Genomic DNA, 15,204 nt, shown 5'->3' with positions numbered 1-15,204 from the left:
TCCCTTGGAGTTGAATTGTCACCACAGCCAGGTTAAGCTTATTACAGAGGTTTACCTTGCTTTGGATTGTGGGTCTGCGTCTATCAAAGTGAAAAGCCAACTTTTTCCCCTCATGGTAGTGGTATGCTTTTTGCATGGTGTGTTTATGAAAATTAACATCACAATGGTGATTTTGTGTCGAGGTTTACCATTTAACTAGATTAGAGATTGTATTCTTTGGTGCAAAATTTAACCTAAATGCTTTGTGAATGTACACAAAACTGAGTCCTTTATCTCAGAATCACAGCTGCAAACAAATGACAACCCATGCTTGAGCATTAACTCATTATCACTTAGACCTTTGGCCAAGCCTGTGATTGCTTAGATAAAGCCTTACCCTCCACCTTTGCCTACTTCTTTGTTTTTTGAAGACTGAAGCCATATAAAAACTTCAAATTCATTTAACTGAATAGTCCATGTAAGGAGGATGTTTAACTTATTTTTAGGACAATATTTGATTTTAACTAAATATTATGTGAGACTATTATAAGTGATTATAAAACTATGTGATATTTTGTGTTTTATAAAACTTCACATGTTTTCATTTTATTATTTCTCATTATTTAAAACATTTTTTCCTCACTAAATATTGTGATAAATTAGTATCAGTAAGACTTTAATTAATAATAGCCATCTGATAGCAGGGATTCTTTAATAGATTTGTTAGAGTATACATCTTCACAGTACATAAAAGTTGAGAGATTTTTATGTTTTGTGTAGTGACTAAAAAGTAAGCTGTTTTTCAGCAAAGTATTAAGTAATTTTTACTAGGTCTTTTTTATAATTATTTTCCTATTCAAAGTAATAATAAAGTAATCCTTGAACATCCTTTTAGTTAACACACGATTTTTTAATAATTCACTATTTTTGACCAGGCATGGTGGCTCCCGCCTGTAATCCCAGCACTTTGGAAGGCCAAGGTGGGAGGATAGCTTGAGCCCATGAGTTTGAGACCAGCCTGAGCAACATAGTGAGACCCTGTCTCTACAAAAATTAAAACAAAAAATTAGCAGGGTGTGGTGGTGCATACCTATAATCCCAGATACTCAGAAGGCTGAGGTGGGAGGATCGCTTGAGCATGGGAGGTTGAGGCTGCAGTGAGCCATGATTGTGCCACTACACTCCAGCCTAGGTGACAGTGAGACCCTGTCTCAAAAAAAACAAAAAACACCACTATTTTTGTTAAGTAATGTATTTTAAAAGGAATACAGGTAATGCCCTGAAAAGTACAGATCAAGAAAAGAATGCAAATGAGACAAAAATAATGGTTATCAGTTTGCTGTGTATCCTTAACAGAAGTTTCCTGTAAAAACATGCATATGTACATATATGCATATATAGAAATAATTAGTTTTCTTTTTACAATTCCTTTTGTTTTTAAGTCTTCAGGTGTAGCAATGAGACATGAAGACTAGTTCTATATTAGCATGGTAGTAAATAAAAATTCCATTCTTCAGAGATAAGTTTTGTCAAGTTTCTCTCATCTTTCTGCTTGCTCCTCCCTTCACTCTTATTCTGTTCTTACCACTCTTCTCCTTGAGAGGAGAGAACGTATAGTGTGGTGGATTGTAACGCTGGCTTGGCTATACATTAGATTTAACTGGGAGCTTTGAGAAATATCCACATTCTGGCTCCACCTTCCAGATTCTTAATTAATTGGTCATAATGATGCAGGGGATGTGGGAGGAGAACGTTCTTTATCTTAGCCTGCATATGGAAGCTTGCCTCAGCTTCAGAGTTCAAATATGGTTTGCGGGAAAGCAATGGTTGAATCCAAGGGGCCATCTTCCTCAGTTTCTCTGTCTTCTAGAAGGAAGGGGTGTGTGCCTGTGTATGTGTGTGTGTGCGTGCGCGCGCATGCACATAGGTCTTTGTAATCCTTTAAATTCTCTAAGAAATGTACCACCACAGATTTCTAATTTATTCTAGTATTGGTTCATCCATAGTGTTTGTATACTTTAATTCTAAAGAAAAATAATATTTGCATAGTACAGATTAGATAGACAAGAAGATGACTGGTAAGGCAATATAGTATTGTAGTTAACCACACTGATGCTAGAGCCACAGTGCCAGAGTTATAATCCTGGCTCCATAATTTATGTATGTTGAGCTTGGACAAGTTAGTTTTAGCCTTTTTGCCTCGTCTATAAAATGGGGACAGTAGGCTGGGCACAGTGTCTCAAACCTATAATCCCAGCACTTTGGGAGGCCAAGGTGGGCGGATCACCTGAGGTTGGTAGTTTGAGACCAGCCTAACCAACATGAAGAAACCCTGTCTCTACTAAAAATACAACAGTTAGCCGGGTGTGGTGGTGCATGCCTGTAATCCCAGCTACTTGGGAGGTTGAGGTAGGAGAATCACGTGAACCCGGGAGGCGGAGGTTGCAGTGAGCCGAGATCAAGCCATTGCACTCCAGCCTAGGCAATAAGAGGGAAACTCCATCTCAAAAAATTAAATTAAATTAAATTAAAATAAAGGGACAATAATCCCCACCCCATAGAAATGTGAGGATTAAAAATACTAGTAGATGTAAAGTGCTCAAACAGTATTTTATGCATGGTAAATGTAAAATAAATAACAGTTAATTAGTTTATTCCTTTCTTGTAGTCTATTTTCTAACATTTCTTACCCCTTTCTTGCTTATTCCTCCTGAAGTTAATGCGTCCTCTGATAAACTAGAGTAGGTGTTAACTTTTTTTTGAGACGGAGTCTCACTGTCTCCCAGGCTAGAGTTCAGTGGCACTATCTCAGCTCACTGCAAGCTCCGCCTCCTAGGTTCACGCCATTCTCCTGCCTCAGCCTCCTGAGTAGCTGGGACTACAGGCGCCTGCCACCACGCGCGGCTAATTTTTTGTATTTTTAGCAGAGACAGGGTTTCACCATGTTAGCCAGGATGGTTTCAATCTCCTGACCTCGTGATCCGCCCGCCTTGGCCTCCCAAGGTGCTGGAATTACAGGCGTGAGCCACCGCGCCCAGCCTTTTTTTTTTTTTTTTTTTTTTTTGAGGCAAAGTCTCGCTGTGTCGCCCAGGCTGGAGTGTAGTGTGATCTTGGCTCACTCCCGGGTTCAGGTGATTCTCCTGCCTCAGCCTCCCGGGTAGCTGGGACTATAGGCGTGCGCCACCACACCCGGCTAATTTTTTGTTATTATTAGTAGAGATGGGGTTTCACCGTGTTGGTCAGGCTGGTCTCAAACTCCGATCTTGTGATCTGCCCACCTCAGCCTCCCAAAGTGCTGGGATTACAGGCGTGAGCCACTGCGCCCGGCCAGCTAATTTTTTTTGTAAGGGGCCAGATAGTAAGTACTTTAGGATTTTGGGGTCATATGGTCCCTGTTGCAGATATTCAACTCTGCTGTTATAGGGTGAAAGCAGCCATTTACATAAGCAAATGAGAGTGATTGTGTCTCCTTTATTTATGAACACTGAAGGTGTCCTTAAATATAGAAACAGTCCTTAGTTCACAAGCCACACAAAAACAGACAGTGGCCCAGATTTGGCCTGTGGTTCATAGTGTGCTGGCCCCTGAAATAAGGTAAACAAACCTGCACATTCTGATAACTATTTTAGACGTCTTTTCTTTCTTGGACATGCCTTCATTTTTAAATTTCTCTGTACTTTGGGATACTCTAGAAAGTTAATTTTTTGGCATCAAGTTTAGAACTTTAAAATTCTACTCACAGCTTTGAGCTTAAGCTGTTTATTAGCACTATTTGAAACAGTGAAACTTTGTGAACTCTCTCCTCCTCAAACAATGACATATATAACTGTATTTAGGGTTCTTTGGTTGCAAGCAACAGAACCATCATGGTTCATTGGAGATTTTATTCTTTGGTACAGAATTTAACTTAAATGCCTTGTGGATGTACATGAAACTGAGTCCTTTATTTCAGAGTCATAGCAGCAAGCAAATGACAACCCGTGCTTATCATCAGCACCGGTATGTATAGGTCTTCTCTCAGAGAACTGGGCAGATACCTACAGAACCTATAAGACGATACACACATTCACATACCATACACACACATGCATACATTATGTAAATAAAGATACTTATTTCAAGGAATTGGCTTATGTGATTGTGGGGACTAGAAAGTCCAAAATCTATATGGCAGGCCAACACATTGCAGATTCTGTAGCTGAAGCTGATAATGCAGTCTTTCAGTAGAATTTCTTCTTCAGCGAAACCTGAGTTTTGCTCTTAAGGCTTTTCAACTGATTGGATGAGGCCTACTCACATTATTGACGATAATCTCCTTAAAGTCAGCTGATTGTGGATGTTAACCACATTTAGATAATACCTTCATGGCAACACTTCCATCTGTTTGAATAACTGGGTACTATAGTCTAGCCAAGTTGACATGTCCAACTAACCGTTACATGGTTCAATATATATTTGTCCAATAAAAGGAAGAACAAATGGCTAAAATGGTTAATTTAAGCAGAAAAATGTTTATTTGGAGGATGTTGAATAACAGAATTTAAGTAAAAAGTGAGCACTTAGGCCTCAAGAAGTCCGAAGAAGAACCAGAGCAGTTTGCAGGGGTAGGGACCTAGGTAATAGTAAGGAACAATGTCTTCAGTGTACCACAGTCATAAAGAATCAGCTCTAGCCATTTTGCTTCCTCACATCACTCTAAGATTCAGCTTCCCGGGAAACTCAGCCTGATTGGTGTAGGCTGAGTTTAGGTCACATGTCTCCCTTGCCCAGTGAAAGATGGGTACACCTTGATTGACATTCTCACCACAACTGCATTCAGGAAGACAGGGATTGTTTCCCAATAAAGTGTCACAAGGCTGTTAACCAAAAGAAGGAGGAATACTAGACATGCACAAATAAAAGATATCCACTTCGCCAACTCTTGATATCTCACATAGATGGTCAGCTGGTAAAACTAACATGGATCAGAGCCAGATTATGTAGAATGTTACAAGGCCTGATAATGAGCTTGGGCCTTATTCTCTAGAATAATGAAACTTTTTTTGGGGAGGGGGGAGGGTCATAGATCTCTTTGAAATTTTGGGGCCACATATTGGGCCCTCTTCTCTCCTAGAAGATTATACTTATGCTTTAAAAAAGATTTGTTTTTGTTTTGTATAACATTTCAAGAGTTTGTTTTACCTCTTGAAGTATATCCATAGTTGGTGGGGAAAGGAGCTAGTCTCAACCTGAAAAACAATCAAAATATTATATCTCTCTCAGCTTCTGATATTTGCACTGCTGATTCTCCTTAATCTCTTTGATTTCTCTTGGAGGAATTTGGTTAAGAGATGATGAGGGTCTTATTAACACAGTGTGGAAATAGGGATAAAAATAATTTGCAATTTAAAGAATTATTTAGGAAACAAAATATGCAGAACTAGCTCGACTGTTGATTATATATGGGGAGTATAGTCAAGTATGACTTATAGGTTTTTAGCTTGTAGGAATTGCAGGGGAAATATATAGGGCAGGTAGAAAGGTTGACCTTAAATGTGAGAAGGAACAGCCTCATCCTTTGAGTGGGACTTTAGGAAAAAAGATGATAGTAACTGGACTTAAGTTTATCAAGAAGGAAGGTAATGAGAGAGGAAGTGGAGTAGAGATTGGTAAAAGGATTGATGTGCAGTACTGAGGGTCCAGGTGAGATTTCAGACCAGGAATTTGAAGTAGTGACATCAGTTATATAATAATATTTTCTCCACCAATGAAGAGAAAGTTTAAGATTCACTAACAGTTGATGTGTACTGGCTGATTTGTGGGTGAAACAACAGGAATACATGGAATAGAGGAATCTGAGCAAAGACTAACTCAAAGATGGTGGTGTATAACTTATAGAACTCCCATTCTGTGTTGGGCGCATAAATGAGCTTTGTAGATACCATTTCATTTACTCAAATAACCCTGCGAGCCAGGCACTGTTATCCCTGTGATGAAACTGAGGCTCAGAGAGGTTAAGACACTTGCCAAGGATTACAGAGCTAGTAAGTGGCAGAACTGGGCTTTAAACCCAGGAAGCTAGATTCCAAAGTCTTGTGTTCTTAACTACTAAGCTACACTGTTGATCACCCTTGGAGTCGTGGGTTAGGAGAAAAGGAAGGGAAACAATAAGGTGGGAGAAGATGAAGGACTTAGGGCTCAAAGCTGATGCTTCAGTGAGGTGGAAAACCTGTGCTGTGGGGTTTTCCTCAGATTACACACACGTGCACACGTGTTTATATCAGGTGCTGAAAAAAAGATAATTAATTTAGATATTTACCAGGAATTCTTTCAGAAGCATTTTCAATGAGTCATATTTGCACTGCACAATTCTTTTTGCTTCATTTTTATATAGTTGAAGGCAGTAAGGAATTCTTGTACAAGTAAACATCTTTTCCTTTTGTACCCCTCATCACTGCGAATTTGATAGAACCCTTAGTAAATGACCAGGTTGTTTTTTACACTTTTTTTTCTCTCCCACAACATAACATGGGTTTGGCAAGCTTTAAAAAATGTTAGTGTGTTTGTATCCACTAGTATACCTCTGACCATTTAATAGGAGATCCCTGCTAATTAGAGCTAGTGATGTTTTGTTCTAATTTGGAGAGACAGGGTGTGTCTGTCTTTAAATTCTGTCAGTTTTCCTTTTTGTAAAAAAAAAAAAAAAAAAAAAAAAACCTCAATGCCCAAATTATAAATAAATTTGAGCAATTGCAGACTAAGGGAATAAGAATGAATGCATCCATTGGAGTAGAACATCTTCTCTTTTTCTTTCTTTTTTTTGGACGGAGTCTCACTCTGTCCCCTAGGCTGGAGTACAGTGGCAATCTCGGCTCACTGCAAGCTCCACCTCCCGGGTTCACGCCATTCTCCTGCCTCAGCCTCCCGAGTAGCTGGGACTACAGGTGCCCGCCACCACACCCGGCTAATTTTTGTATTTTTAGTAGAGACGGGGTTTCACTGTGTTAGCCAGGATTGTCTCGATCTCCTGACCTTGTGATCCGCCCGCCTCGGCTTCCCAAAGTGCCGGGATTACAGGCGTGAGCCACCGCGCACGGACGAGTGGAACACCTTCTCAACACAGAACTAGTTGATTTATTTTTTCCTAATGCTTGGCTTTTTCCAAGTTTTTGTTACCCAAGATAACATTAGTCAAACTAGCACTTTGAGAAAAGGAGTTAAAGTTTTTTTATTGTTAAATTTGGGTAACTGGTCATATTTTCCTTTGTCTCTTACTGTCTCATACCCTTAGATCAGGGGTCTCCAACCCCTGGGCCACAGACTAGTTAGTAATGGTCCATGGCCTGTTAGGAACCAGGCTGCACAGCAGGAGGTAAGCAGCGTTGAGTGTTACTGCCTGAGCCCCGCCTCTTATCAGATCACTAGTGGCATTAGATTCTCATAGGAGTGCAAACCCTATTGTGAATTGCATATGTACATAATCTAGCTTGCACGCTTCTTATGAGAATCTAATGCCTGATGATCTGTTGCTGTCTCCCATCACCGCCAGATGGGACTGTCTAGTTGCAGGAAAATAAGCTCAGGGTTCTCACTGATTCTACAGTATGGTGAGCTGTATAATTGTTTCATATCATTATTATTATTACAGTGTAATAATAATAGAAAGAAAGCGCACAATAAATGTAATGCGTTTGTATCATCCTGAATCCATCTCCCACGCCCGCTCCAGTCTGTGAAAAAATTGTCTTCCATGAAACTGGTTCTGCCAAAAAGGTTGGGGATCGCTGCCTTAAATTATGTAGATAAACGTAATAGATATTTGTGGTTATATCAGGGACTATTATAACATTTTTTCTGTATTAATCTAGATATTTAGCTAAAGCTCAACATGCTTTACAGATTGATATGGCTAATGTTTCAATTGTTTGCTTCTTGCTACTGTAAGGTTTCTTAGAATTAGGGCTCTAGATCTTTTTTTTTTTTCCTTCTTTTAAATTAAGAGATGAGGTCCAAGCTGGTCTCAAACTCCTAACCCCTTCCCACCTTAGCCTCTCAAAGTGCTAGGATTACTGACATGAGGCAGTGTGCCTGGCCAGGGATCCAGATCTAATACATGTTAAGATCATAGCTTTTAGAAAGTTTAGTCAAAGGTATTTAACTGTAGTTTCTTCCTTTGAACCCCGAACTTCAAGGCATTTAGTAACACTTTTAAGGTCTGTGTTCAGGTGGTTTTTGGTTTGACTGTAAATACTTTTTTTCTGTTTAACATTTCTTAGTTCAAATCTAGGTCACAACCTGTCTGTACTCTTGTAGAGAATTTTATTTTTTAAATTTTATTTATTTATTTATTTTTCACAGTCTTGCTCTGTTGCCCAGGCTGGAGTGCAGTGGCACAATCTTGGCTCACTGGAGCCTCTGCCTCCCAGGTTCAAACAGTGTGTGTGTGTGTGTATTTTTTTTTTTTTGACATCCAGTGACCTTTGAACTTTTTATTGGCTTCCTGCTCCCCAAAGGGTACCCTGCTTCTGCTGGCTTAATTCTCAGAACTTTGGTGTCATTGGTCTCAGATACCACTTTGCCATCCACTATCTGGTGGATGGTCGTCTTTTGGATGGTTCGCATGGAGTTGCTGCTGTCCAGGGCATCACCAAGATTGAAGTCCTTGCCATCTTCCAGCAGGTGGTGGTAGGTGGCGATCTCAGCCTCTAGTTTGACCTTGATATTCAGCAGGGCCTCGTACTCACTCCTGGGCCTGGCGTTGCCCCTCTGCCCGGGTCTGTGCCAGCTCTGACTGCAGTTGCAGCAGGATCCCGTTAAGCTGCTCCATCTGCAGGAAGTAGAGGGCCTCCACCTCCCTCAGTCTGTTCTACAAACTGGCCTTCACATTTCTCATTGAGTCCAGGTCAATCTTTAAGGACTGGACTGTATGTCTCAGCTCTGTGAGCGTCATCTTAGCCTCTCCAGCCTCAGCAGACTGCGTGGTGACCACTGTGGTGCCCTCCTCAATCTGCTGAGACCAGTACTTGTCTAGCTCCTGTCGATTCTTTCAAGCCAGCTCATTGTATTGGGCCAAGATGTCTGCCATGATCTTGCTGTCCTGAGATTTGGGGGCATCTGCCTCCATGGTCAACCCAGAGCTGGCAATCTGGGCTTGTAGGCCTTTTACTTCCCCTTTATGGTTCTTCTTCATGAAGAACAGCTCTTCGTTGAGAGCCTCGATCTCTGGCTTCAGCTGCAGCCAAGTGACATTGATGTCATCATTGACCTTGTGGAGTCCATGGATGTCACTCTCCACAGACTGGCACATGGCCAGCTCTGTCTCATACTTGACTCTAAAGTCGTCAGTAGCAAGATGGGCATTGTCAATCTGCAGAACGATGTGGGCATTGTCCACAGTATTTAAGAAGATCTGAGCTCTCAGGTCCTTGATGGTCTTGAAGTAATGGCCCCAGTCCCTGAGCTGGGGTCCCTTCTTCTCCAGGTGCTCCTGGATTTTGCTCTCCAGCTTCCGGTTCTCGGTTTCCAGGCTCTCACTCTGTCCAGGTAGGAGGCCAGGCATTCAGGCATTGCATGGTCTCCTCATTCTGGATGCCTCCCATTCCTGCCAGCCCCTCGGCCATCCCTGCAGCCAGACCCCAAGCTGTCCCAGAAGCTGGTGGAGTGGGACACGGAGATCTGGGAACCAGAGCCCGCAGCACCTGGATAGACGCTGGCCAGGCGCCATAGCTGGGTGCCTTGACAGAGCTCAGGGACTGGTAGTTGGTGGATAAGGTGAAGCGAGTGGTAAAGCTCATGCTCTCTGGGGAGGAGAGTGAGAGGATAGGACTCAGGCTTTGCTGACGACCAGAATATTAGATATTATCATTGCCTAATATCCCTTTCTTCTTTTGCTGTTGATAATCAAAACTTTATTACTGATTCTGACTTGATTTTTGAGGTTTGGTTCTCATATAATTTTTAGCAGAGAGGTTAGTATTTAAAGGGATATTTAATACATTATTTCTTTTAGCTAGAATAAGCTAAAGGTGCAAAAGAATGAATGTTGTCTTAGGTTCCTAAGACCTGGAAAACCGGTCTGAATGCTTTTATGCACTGGGTTAACCTTTATGCCATTCAGAATGTGAGACCAGTTTGGTCTGATTTTCATTCCTCTGTTAGGCTTAAAAAAGAATCACCACACTGTTCATTGACGTCATTAGGATTATTAGGAAAAATGTTTGTTATAACTATGAAGACCCAGAGAACTCTTGTTTACACTTATTTTAATAGTGAAAACTTGGTTTTGGTTTAGAATTCTTCTAACAATATATATAAGTAATATTTGTGGAGTGGTAGAGTGCTTTTTTTTTTTTTTTTTTTTTTTTTTTTACATTTACTAAGTTTGTCTCATTTGATCTTCACAATTCTGTGAAAAAGGTAGGACAGATAGTGTCACTCCTACTTTTAAAGATAAGAAGTTTGGGCTTCAAAGAAATTCAGTGACTTGCCCTGAGATAAATAGCTAGTTATGTCTGCTATCTTTTGCATTAGTTTTCATTCTCCTATATCAAAGAGTTTCTATGCAGAAAGACTTCTATATGATTTACTTATAATTTCTAAAATATAAAATTCAAATTGTTGAAATTTCCGGCTTTTCTGCATTTACCAGAAAAGTATGCCATTTAAAAAAATAGACCATTAAAAAAACATGGAATGCTTCATGAATTTGTGTGTCATTCTTATGCAGGGGCCATGTTAATCTTCCCTATATCATTCCGATTTCAGTATATGTGCTGCCAAAGCAAGCATGACTTAATTTTTTTTAGAGCAGTTTTAGGTTTACAATAAAACTGAGCAGATTTCTCGTATATCTTCTGCCCCCACACATGCGTAGTCTCCTTCATTATCAACAAATCCCCTACCAAATTGGTACATATGTTACAGCTGATGAATGTACATTGACACATACTTATTATGCAGAGTCCATAGTTTACCTTAGAGTTCACTTTTGGTTTTGTATATTCTATGGGTTTGGACAAATGTAAAATGATGTGTGTCCACCTTATAGTTTCTTTCTTTTTTTTTTGAGACAGAGTCTTGCTCTGTCGCCCAGGCTGGAGTACAGTGGCGCGATCACTGCAACGGCTCACTGCAACCTCCGCCTCCCAGGTTCACACCATTCTCCTGCCTCAGCCTCCCAAGTAGCTGGGACTACAGGCACCCGCAACCACGCCTGGCTAATTTTTTTGTATTTTTAGTAGAGACGGAGTTTCACCATGTTAGCCAGGATGGTCTCGATCTCCTGACCTCGTGATCCGCCCGCCTCGGCCTCCCAAAGTGCTGGGATTACAGGTGTGAGCCACTGCGCCTGTCTTCACCTTATAGTTTCATACAGATGGTTTTGCTGCCCTAAAAGTCTTCTGTGTTCCTGTCTTGTTTGTTTGCTTGTTTTGGCTATATATAAAGAGGAACAGATAGCAAGTTCTTCCACATTGTATTACTGTAATTTTAATCTTATTTGTAGTTGTGGGATTTAGAAATACTTGATTCAGAAGTATGTCTTTAAGTTAATTGATTATAATTTTGACTCTTAAGGGCATTATGAAAAAGTCTTTTTCTGGTTCTTAACAAAATTCTTTCAAGTTAGCTAGTTTCAAAAAAGAAAAATGACTTTGTACTTTTAATAATCACTTAAAAAACCAGTACCTTTTATATTGCATAATGCCTGTGGGAGATATATATATATATATATATAATTTTTGTTTGTTTGTTTTTTAGACAGATTCTCCCTCTGTTACCCAGGCTATAGTGCAGTGGCACGATCTTGGCTCGCTGCCACCTCTGCCTCCCAGGTTCAAGCAATTCTTGTGCCTTAGCCTCCCGAGTAGCTGGGATTACAGGCATGTGCCACCATGCCCACCTGATTTTTTAATTTTTAGTAGAGATAGGGTTTCGCCATGTTGGCCAGGCTGGTCTTGAACTCCTGACCTCAAGTGATCTGCCTGCCTCGGCCTCCCAAAGTGCTGGGATTACCAGCATGCGCTGCCACGCCCAGCTAAAGTTTTTGTGTTTTTAGTTGAGACAGGGTTTCACCATGTTGGCCAGGATGGTTTCGATCTCTTGACCTCGTGATCCACCTACCTTGGCCTCCCAAAGTGCTGGGATTACAGGCATGAGAGACCGTGCCCGGCTCCAAATATATGTATTTTTTAATTGACTTTTTTTGTGTGTGCAAAAAGTTTAGTTCAAGTATTTTTAGTTTTATTTTTATTTTTTTGAGACGGAGTCTCGCTCTGTCACCCAGGCTAAAGTGTAGTGGTGCAATCTTGGCTCACTGCAACCTCAGCCTCCCAGGTTCAAATGATTCTCCTGCCTCAGCCTCCTGAGTAGCTGGAACTATAGGCTTGTGCCACCATGCCCAGCTAATGTTTGTATTTTTAGTAGAGACCAGGTTTCGCCATATTGGGCAGTCTCGTCTCGAACTCCTGATCTCAGGTGATCCACCCGCCTTAGCCTCGCAAAGTGCTGGGATTATAAGCCTGACCCAGTTCAAGTATTTTTAGAACCTCTGTTCTTGTATTCATAGACCCTGTGCAAATCTCTATGTGGAAATACAAAATAATCCTTACCTTGCATTCAGCAAAGTTGACGTTGACAGCAAAGGCAAGGCTAATTATGAAACAGTTAGAGGAGAGGTCACCAAACTTTGGTCCAAGACCTGTTTTGTATGGCCCTCAAGCTAAGAATGGTTTTTACTTTTTAAAGAGTTTTTTTTTTTTTAAATAAGAAAGAAAGAATAATATGTGACATAGGCCATATGTGGCTCACAAAGCATAAAACATTTACCATCTAGCTCTTCATAGATAAAGTTTGCTGACTATGAATTAGAAGAATATATATCATATAAAATATAAACAGAGACTTTAGGGAAACGCAAATCAAAACCATAATGAGATATTATTTCATACACACTAGGAAGGCTGTAATTTAGGGGAAAAAAGGACAATAACAAGTGTTGGCCAGGATGTAGAGAGATTGGAACTCTCATACATTGCTGATGAGAATGTAAAATGGTACAGCCACTGTGGAAAACAGTTTGGCAGTTCCTGGGAAAGTTAAACATATGCTAAAGAGATGCAATGAAAAAGAATAAATAAATAAAAATAAAAGAAAAATATAGAGTTATCTTATGATCCAGCAGTTTTGCTGCTAGGTATATACCCAAGAGAATTGGAAACGTATGTGTACACTAAAACTTGTGCAAGACTGTTCATTACAATAAACAAAAAGTGGAAAGAACCCAAATGTCCATCAACTGATAAATAAACAAAATGTGATATAGCCATACAATGGAATATGATTCAGCCATAAAAAGGAATGAAATACACAACTTCAACATCGATGAACCTTGGAAGCATGCTAAGCACAAAAGCCAGACACAAAAGGCCACATGTTGTATGATTCCATCTATGTGAAATGTATAGAAAAAGCAAATCTTTAGAGACAGTAAGTAGATTAGTGGTTGCCAGAGACTGTAGGGAGGGCAAATGGGGAGTAACTGTTCATGGATATGTTTTTTTTTGGGAGGGGTGATGAAAATATTCAGAAATTAGATAGTGATGGTGGTTATAACAGCCTTGTGAATATAATTTTTAAATCCACTGAATTGTGTACTTGAAATTGGTGGGCCAGGCGCGGTGGCTCACGCCTGTAATCCCAGCACTTTGGGAGGCTGAGGCGGGCGGATCACCTGAGGTTGGGAGTTTGAGACCAGCCTGATCAACATGGAGAAACCCCCGTCTCTACTAAAAATACAAAAAATTAGCCGGGCGTGGTGGCGCATGCCTGTAATCCCAGCTACGTGGGAGGCTGAGGCAGGAGAATCCTTGAACCCGGAAGGCGGAGGTTGCAGTGATATCACGCCATTGCACTCCAGCCTGGGCTACAAGAGCGAAACTCCGTCTCAAAAAAAAAAGGTGGATTTTACAGTGTATGAATTATATGTCAACAAAAGAAAATGTAACCAGAGATTAAGTAGTATAAAAGAGGTAATGAGAGGTCAGGGAGAGAAAAGAAGACTGTGGGCATGAATGAATGGATACAACTCTGAGGTTGGGGCTTGAAATGCACCTCAAAAGGCATAGAGGATTTGGATAGATAGAGGAAGTGGTTAAGGCATTACTTAGGAAGGGGTATAAACCAAGATATTATTTTGACATAAGAGAAGTGGCAAGATGTAAGTGGAAGAAAAGACAAGGCGAGTCTCTTGTTTTCGTGGGGCTTCTAAACTGGCATATTAACTGATCTGGCCTGCTAAGGATAATGCTTTGCACAATTATTTTCATGGGATAAATTGCATATCCTTCTAGTCTCAGGCAAGAAGTTTTTATTCCAGCCAGAGAGCAAGAGCCTAAGGACTCTCCGCCATGGTATTCTTAACGGGTTACTGTAAGGATTTTAGTTCATTGCATATGCTTTGTGGAATTTGCCATCTTTTTTATTTTTTTTTAACCTATTTTAAATCATACAAAGTGTCTATCAGGTTTTGTTGTTACTTCAAACAAACCCCCCTCTTAATACTTTCTTGTTCTTGCCACTTCACACTTTCATGTATACTGTTTTATTTAATCCTTCCATCACACCTGAGTTAGGTGGTATCATTCCCATTTTAAAGATGAAAGAGGCCGTATAATAGAGTGCTTAGGAGCCAGGATGGGAGCATTGGAGGCAGAATGCCTAGGTTCAAATCCTCGTTCTGCCATTTACTAATTGTTTTGTGAGTTTTGTTGAGTTATTGAACTTCTGTAGGTCGTATGTTTTCTCTTGTCCAAAGTGGTGATTATAATAATATTATAGAATTGTTTTAAATAAATTGACTAAAAGTAAAATTCTTAGAAACATGCTTGCACATAATAAGTCCTCAGTAAGTGTTAAACTGCTACTGTTGGTTATAGATCATGAGAACTGAGTAAGTTTAAGAAGTCCAGAGCCTTCTACCTGATAAGTGGTAGAGCCAGTGATTAAATATAGGTGATCTGAATCTAAGTCCTACTTGCTAATTTATCTAGTTGCCTTTACCATATTTTATTATATGTTTATTTACTTATTGGACATAAAATTATTAGCCTTCTAAACTTTGATTTAAATGTGGACTGGCTGAATGCGGTGGCTCACACCTGTAATCTCAGGCCTTTGAGGTTGAGGTGGGAGGGAATTGCTTGAGGCCAGGAGTTGGAGGCTGCACTAAGCTGTGATCGTGCCACTGCA

At 40.3% G+C, this 15,204-nt stretch overlaps 1 protein-coding gene, 1 non-coding gene and 1 pseudogene across 6 annotated transcripts in view; 1 reads left to right on the top strand and 2 right to left on the bottom strand.

Annotated features, from left to right (window-relative positions):
• Nucleotides 1–9,752, bottom strand: part of LOC104002465 (keratin, type I cytoskeletal 18-like) — a 30,098-nt pseudogene extending 20,346 nt beyond the window's left edge. Inside the window, exon 1 of the transcript XR_010156272.1 lies at nucleotides 8,477–9,752. The product of XR_010156272.1 is annotated as a keratin, type I cytoskeletal 18-like (transcript). The remainder of the gene's footprint in view (nucleotides 1–8,476) is intronic.
• RAP1A (RAP1A, member of RAS oncogene family) overlaps nucleotides 1–15,204 on the top strand; it is a 94,245-nt gene that overhangs the window by 20,141 nt on the left and 58,900 nt on the right. The window lies entirely within an intron of this gene.
• On the bottom strand, nucleotides 10,640–10,742 carry LOC112206992 (U6 spliceosomal RNA). The gene has a single exon (XR_002941472.1). It is a non-coding gene; the product is annotated as a U6 spliceosomal RNA (small nuclear RNA).

This window comes from Pan troglodytes, chromosome 1, assembly GCF_028858775.2.
Source record: "Pan troglodytes isolate AG18354 chromosome 1, NHGRI_mPanTro3-v2.0_pri, whole genome shotgun sequence".
Classification (NCBI taxonomy): domain Eukaryota; kingdom Metazoa; phylum Chordata; class Mammalia; order Primates; family Hominidae; genus Pan; species Pan troglodytes.
Note: the sequence above shows the minus strand (reverse complement) of the source record. Positions and strands in the feature narration are given on the sequence as shown.